Source organism: Callithrix jacchus, chromosome 13, assembly GCF_049354715.1.
Source record: "Callithrix jacchus isolate 240 chromosome 13, calJac240_pri, whole genome shotgun sequence".
Classification (NCBI taxonomy): Eukaryota; Metazoa; Chordata; class Mammalia; order Primates; family Cebidae; genus Callithrix; species Callithrix jacchus.
The window spans coordinates 93,579,300-93,586,472 of record NC_133514.1 but is presented as its reverse complement, the minus strand read 5'-3'; positions in this window follow the sequence as shown (position 1 = coordinate 93,586,472).

Genomic DNA, 7,173 nt, shown 5'->3' with positions numbered 1-7,173 from the left:
GGCCTGCTTGTTCAGCTGTTAGTAAGACCTGGCCTACCACGTAAGAGCAAATATAAATTTGAAATACGAAAAACAAAAGTTTAATTCTCCCTGTTGAAAAAGAGGGAAAAGCACTGAGGGCTGGAGTGTTAGCGCCGCAAGGTTGCCTCCAGCCCTTGATTCCACCTCGCTATTATGCACTGGAGCCTTCAGGCTGCCAGTCCCGCCCTCAGGTCTTTGTCCCAGGAAGCAGAAACTAGCATGAGGCTTGTGTGATAGGCTTAGCTGCCAGCGGAACCAGCACCTTGAAAGCGTTGTGCTGGAAGCCACACCCAGTGGCTTCCATCTGCTTCTCACTGGTCACTCCTATCTGCAAGGAAAAAAATCATCTGTAAAATTTGTAATCTGGACAGTTACATTGCATTCTCAAGACTTAAGTTTAGCCTAAAGTTGCCTTCATACATATTTTAGGTTCTGCCTAAAGACCTCTCTATGTATCACAAACTATAACCTAAATGAAGATGTAAACAGACTATACTCTTGTGTCAGTCACGGTGTTATGGCTAATCAAAGGGGCTAGCTGCTCAAACACTGTTCAAATAAGGCAAACGCTGACTGTAACAATCGGGCTGTTGCTGTACCTCACTGTCTTTTCTGTACATCACTTTCCTTTTTCTGTCTATAAATCTTCTTCCACCATGTGGTTGTGCTGAAGTCTCTCTGGACCTACTCTGTCTGGGGAGGCTACCCTGTTGGTGGAATCATTCTTTACTCAAGTAAACTCTGTTAAATTTAATTGGGCTAAAGTTTTTCTTTTAACAGACTATAGGAGTTCTATTTGTAAGGGAGAATGAGAGTGTAGGTACTGGGTAGGGAAGGAGTTCAGAGCACACCACCTCAAAACATGCAACTGTAGCATGTTGTTTCTTTTGAGTGAAAAGCACTTAAAAAACAGCAGGTGCAAGAAAGGCATACTGGCCCTCTTTTTTCTTCCTGAAAGCAGAAGATGGAAGTCCCATGTGAGAGATGTCCTCACTACACCAAAAGGAAAGAAACATTCTTATCACTAAAAGTGGGAAGTCAAAGACAAGAGACATCTATACAAACAAAACTTGTTGTGCTAACCGGTGTCTTCCTAGTCACTTCACCATGATTCATTGCCCGAATCTACGCCCTTTTTCCTTGTCATGTTTTCAGTTTACTACTGTGTCCACTTTGGTATGTAAACATTTAGCTCTAACTGCATTTTGGGTCTTTATTTTTCTTGTGAGGATTCCCATGTACAAGTGAAAAAATATTAATAGTTGTATGCTTTTCTCTTGTTAATCTGTATTATATCAGTTCCAGCCAGAGACCTTAAGAGGGTGGAAGAAAATTTTATCCATCACTCTTTAATTTTCTCATGTTACACCATTACATGAACAATTCTAGATTATTTATTAATTCCACATTTTTCATACCCAGCTGACTTTGAAAGAAAATATTTTTATTTTTTGTATTTCTACTTTGTCTTTTTCTTACAGCTAGATGTCAGGTTTAACTTCTGGATGTCCCCAAGTCAGAATTAACCAAAAGCCTTGTTATAGAATTAGGATTGAGGATCTCTTTAAGCAACAGGATCATATTTCTGGGCATCTTGGGAAACATTACTGTTTTGACCAATGACAAGTGACCAACTGATCCAATAAGTTTTGGGACAGCTTCATAGATCTCTGGTGCTTATAAGTCTTCATTCAGAAGAGGAAGGGCCCGTTGAAATAGATGGGGTACATTCTGAGATGCCTCAGTGATCAGATCTGACCCAAGGCAGATTATGTTTTTACATTTACTATTAATCTACAGTCCTTTGGCTTATTAAAAGTCTTTTTCCAGCTGACAGTTTTAAAATCCACTGCATGTACTTGTAATACTCTTCTCACTGGGATAATTTAATTCTCATAAGCAGTCATAGCAGCTGAGACAGATCATTCCAGAAAATCAAACTCTTTACTTTTTCAATGTCTCATGCCCTCAAATGATATGTAGTCCTGGTAGTGCTGGTTGGTTTATTTGTTTTTAACCAGAAAAGAGAGGAAGAAGAAAAAAGACTTACAATTTTCCTAGTGTTCTTTCTTTACTGCATTGAATCTTTATCCAGTATACACTTTTTAAATATTATACTTAGAGCCCCAATTTCTCTGCCACCAGAACTGCCCCTAACAAAGGCCCAGTGCTGTGTACTATGACTAGAGGCAGGAAAGGAAGGTACCCAACATGCAAAACTTCTCACTACCTCTCTCTTTCTCTCTCTCTCAGTCTTGCTTTCTGATGTTTAAAATGTCACCCATACATGAGACAGGGGAAGATGGAAAAAAAAAAAGATGGAGACTTTCTCCTCAGTCATTAAATGGCTCTGTGGACTTGGAAAATGGATGGCTTTTTTTTTTTTTTTGAGATGGAGTCTTGCTCTGTCACCCAGACTGGAGTGCAGTGGTGTGATCATGGCTTACTACAAACCTCTACCTCTACAGGTTTCAAGCAATTCTCCTGCCTCAAGCTCCTGAGTAGCTGGGATTACAGGCATGAACTACCAAACCAGGTGAATTTTCGTATTTTTAGTGAAGAGAGGGTTTCACCATGTTGGCCAGGCTGGTCTCCAACTCCTGACCTCAGGTGATCTGCCCACCTCAGTCTCCCAAAGTGCTGGGATTACAGACATGAACCACAGTGCCCAGCCCAAAAGTGGATGGCTTCTGAGGTCACTTCCAGCTCAAAGCACTAGGTTCTTTGTCTTGTGAAAAGTATTTCCTTCTTCCTGTGAACCTGCTTAAAAAATATAAATATGATGCTATAGAAGAGATGGACTTCTAAGTTTTAAAGAATTGAGACTGCATCACAGCTTTTCTTCCCCTACTTCTTAACAAGATGCACCAAAATCAGTTAAAAACAAACAAAAAAACCTCTCCCCAAAAAATCACTAATAACTGCCAACAAGGAGAGAGAGATAGTGGAATGCAATAAACTTTAAAACTTGATATCAAGGAGGGAAAGGAAGGATTCTGGAGCACAGAGTATAAGTATCCTGTCTCCTAATCAAATACCACCCTTGAAGTCATTTGAAAAGCCACATATCTGATAATTGAAAATCTGAATATTAACAACTGGAAAAGAGCCTTTCTTCTTTCTCTCTTTGTAGCCGTGGCTCTAATTCAGTCTGGTTCCCCATTGGGAAAATTACTGAAAGTTTAGACATATTCTGTAAAGGGATGGACCACTCCTTGAAATGCAAAAAAGTAGAACACTGTTTCAGGGCCTCTAACAAAGAAAGAAAATAAAGAAGGAGGCAAGAAAAGAAGAACATGCAAAGATTGATAAAGAAACTGACCTGGGAGAATACATAAAGGAATAGTAATAAACTGTGTATTTGTTTGTATAAATCGTATATACATTAACTAATTTAAAGTCAGATCCTATAGAGAAGAATAGCAGCAACAGAAAGAGATAAACAGAGATCATCACACTTAAAAATACAAAGTGTGGATCCAAACACTATTCAACACACTGAAGTACAGATAGGAAGGAATAAAGACACCACTGAAAACTAAGTTAAAAGATAAGCTTAAGATCATCACAGTACATGAAGCTGAAAGAAAAGAAATGAAAGCAAATAGAGTCTAGGTGGTGGAAGTCCAAGATGGCACGGTAGGAACAACTCAGGATTGCAGCTCTCAGTGAAGACACAGAGGGTGAGTCCGAGCCGCATTTCCAGATGGATCTTTGTTGCCCATAGAACGGGGAAATTCCCAGGAGGAGGAGAGACACTGGATGGCAGTGCAGCCCGGCTGGCACAGCCTTATGGGCTGGCGCCACAGCGCAGCGGCACCCCACACAAAATGCCAAAACGCACTGGTCTGGGTGCCTGTTAAACTGGCAATCTGAGATTTGGGAGGGCAGATTAACATATCCATCTGATTAAATGGGACTTGGACAGTGAGCCAGACCAGGAGATTCCCAGGAAGTGACATTTGAGCAGGCACAGTGGGTCGCTGCACGGGAAATCACACAGATCCCTGTGCCCTATCAGTGGGTGACTGAAACACCTGGGAGTCAACCATTCACTTAAAAAAAAAAAAAGAGAGAAAGGGCTCTGAGGCAGGGAGCCAGGTGATCTGGCTTGGCGGGTCCCACCACCACAGGGACAAACAAAATGGCGATTCCAAACGCTCGGGGTTGAGAGTTTCACTGCAGGCACAGCTGAATCCAGGACAGTGCAGCTCGGTGGAGGAGGGGCGTCCACCATTACTGAGGCATCCTGCCCCTACTGAGGTACACTCCCATTGCTGACGCAGACTGCCATTGACAAGGCAATATGCCATAACAGAGACTCCACCAACAGGGCGTAGCCCATGGGCAACAGGGCGGAGCCCATGGTGACAGGGCAGAGCCCACGACAGTAGGGCAGAGCCCACAGCAATAGCGCAGAGCCTGTGGCAGCAGGGCAGAGCCCACAGCAAGAAGGCGGACCCCACGATAGCAGGGTGGAGCCTCAGCAGGCAAATAGTGACTAGACTGCCTCCTAGCTGGGCAGGACAGTGCAACGGATACTCACAAAGAAAGCCTTAACTCCCCAAGACAAAGCATCTGAAGAAAAAAAGGGGTTTTATAAGTTCTACTGCAGCATACTTAAACACACCTGCCTAGCAGCTCTGAATGAACAATGGAGCTCACAGCACAACACTTGAGCTCCTATAAAGTATAGACCATCTCCTCAAGCAGCTCCCTGACCCCTGTATATCCAAAGAGTCACCTCAAAAAGGACTGATTAGACTGACATTTGGCGGGCATCATTCTGGGACAAAGCAGAAGAAGAAACTGGTAGCATCCCTCACTGTTCTGCAGCTGCTACAGGTGTACCCCAGACAAGCAGGGCCTGGAGTGGACCTCAGCAGTCATACAGCAGAGGGGCTAGACTATTAGAAGGAAAACTAAGTAACAGAAATACTTCATCATCAACAATCTGGGCGTCCACTCAGAGACCCAATCGAAAAGTCTGCAACTACTCAGACGACAGTTGGATAAATCCACAAAGATGGGAATAAACCAGCGCAAAAAGGAGGAAAACACCTGAAACCAAAACACCTCGCCTCTAACAAAGGACCAAAACTCCTGACCAGCAAGGGAACAAAGCTGGATGGAAAATGAGTGTGATGAAATGACAGAATCAGACTTCAGAAGGTGGATAATGAGAAACTTCCGTGAGCTAAAAGAACATGTTCTAAATCAAAGCAAAGAAACCAAGAACCTTGAAAAAAGATTTGAAAAAAGATTCGAGGAAATGATAACAAGAATGGACAACTTAGAAAGGAATATGAATGAATTGAAGGAGCTGAAAAACACAAAATGAGAGCTTCGCGAAGCATGCACAAGTTTCAACAGCCAAATTGACCAAGCAGAAGAAAGAATATCAGAAGTCGAAGATCAACTCAATGAAATAAAATGAGAAACCAATATTAGAGAAAAAAGCACAAAAAGGAATGAACAAAGTCTCCAAGAAATGTGGGACTATGTGAAGAGACCTAGCCTACATTTGATAGGTGTACCAGAAGGAGACAAAGAGAACGAATCCAAGCTGGAAAATACTCTTCAGGATATTATCCAGGAAACTTTCCCCAACCTAGCAAGGCAGGCCAACACTCAAATCCAGGAAATACAGAGAACACCACAAAGATATTCCGCAAGAAGAGCAACCCCAAGGCACATAATCCTCAGATTCACCAGGGTTGAAATGAAGGAGAAAATACTAAGGGCAGCCAGAGAGAAAGGTCGGGTCACCCACAAAGGGAAGCCTATCAGATTCACAGCAGATCTCTCAGCAGAAACTCTACAAGCAAGAAGAGAGTGGGGGCCAATATTCAACATCCTTAAAGAAAAGAACTTTCAACCCAGAATTTCATATCCAGCCAAACTGAGCTTCATAAGTGAAGGAAAAAGAAAATCCTTTGCCAACAAGCAAGTACTCAGAGATTTTGTCACCACCAGGCCTGCTTTACAAGAGCTCCTGAAAGAGGCACTACACATAGAAAGGAACAACCAGTACCAGCCATTCCAAAAACACACTAAATGCTAAAGAGCATCAACAAAATGAAGAATCTTCATCAACTAACGGGCAAAACAGCCAGCTAGCATCAAAGTGGCAGTATCAAATTCACACATAACAATATTAACCTTAAATGTAAATGGGCTAAATGCACCAATCAAAAGACACAGACTGGCAAATTGGATAAAAAATCAAAACCCATCAGTGTGCTATATCCAGGAAACCCATCTCACATGCAAGGATACACAAAGGCTAAAAATAAAGGGATGGAGGAAGATTTACCAAGCAAATGGAGAGCAAAAAAAAGCAGGAGTTGCAATTCTTGTCTCTGATAAAATAGACTTTAAAGCAACAAAGATCAAAAGAGACAAAGAAGGTCATTACATAATGGTAAAATGATTGATACAACAAGAAGAGCTAACAATCCTAAATATATATGGATCCAACATAGGAGCACCCAGATATATAAGGCAAGTTCTTAACGATGTACAAAGAGACTTAGACTCCCACACAATAATAGTGGGAGACTTTAACACTCCACTGTCAATATTAGACAGATCAACGAGACAGAAAATTAACAAGGATATCCAGGGCTTGAACTCAGACCTGGAACAAGCAAACCTGATAGACATTTATAGAACTCTCCACCCCAAATCCACAGAATATACATTCTTCTCAGCACCACATCACACCTACTCTAAAATCAACCACATAATTGGAAGTAAAGCACTCCTCAGCAAATGCAAAACAACTGACATAATAATAAACAGTCTCTCAGATGATAGTGCAATCAAGTTAGAACTCAGAATTCACAAACTAACTCAGAACCGCAGAGCTTCATGGAAACTGAACAACTGGCTCTTGAATGTTGATTGGATAAACAATGAAATGAAGGCAGAAATAAAGAAGTTCTTCGAAACCAACGAGAACGAAGCCACAACATACCAGAATCTCTGGGACACATTTAAAGCAGTGTGCAGAGGAAAATATATAGCAATAAGTGCCCACATGAGAAGACTGGAGAGATCCAAAATTGACACCCTATCATCAAAACTGAAAGAACTAGAGGAGCAAGATCAAAAAAACTCAAAACCTAGCAGAAGACAAGAAATAACTAA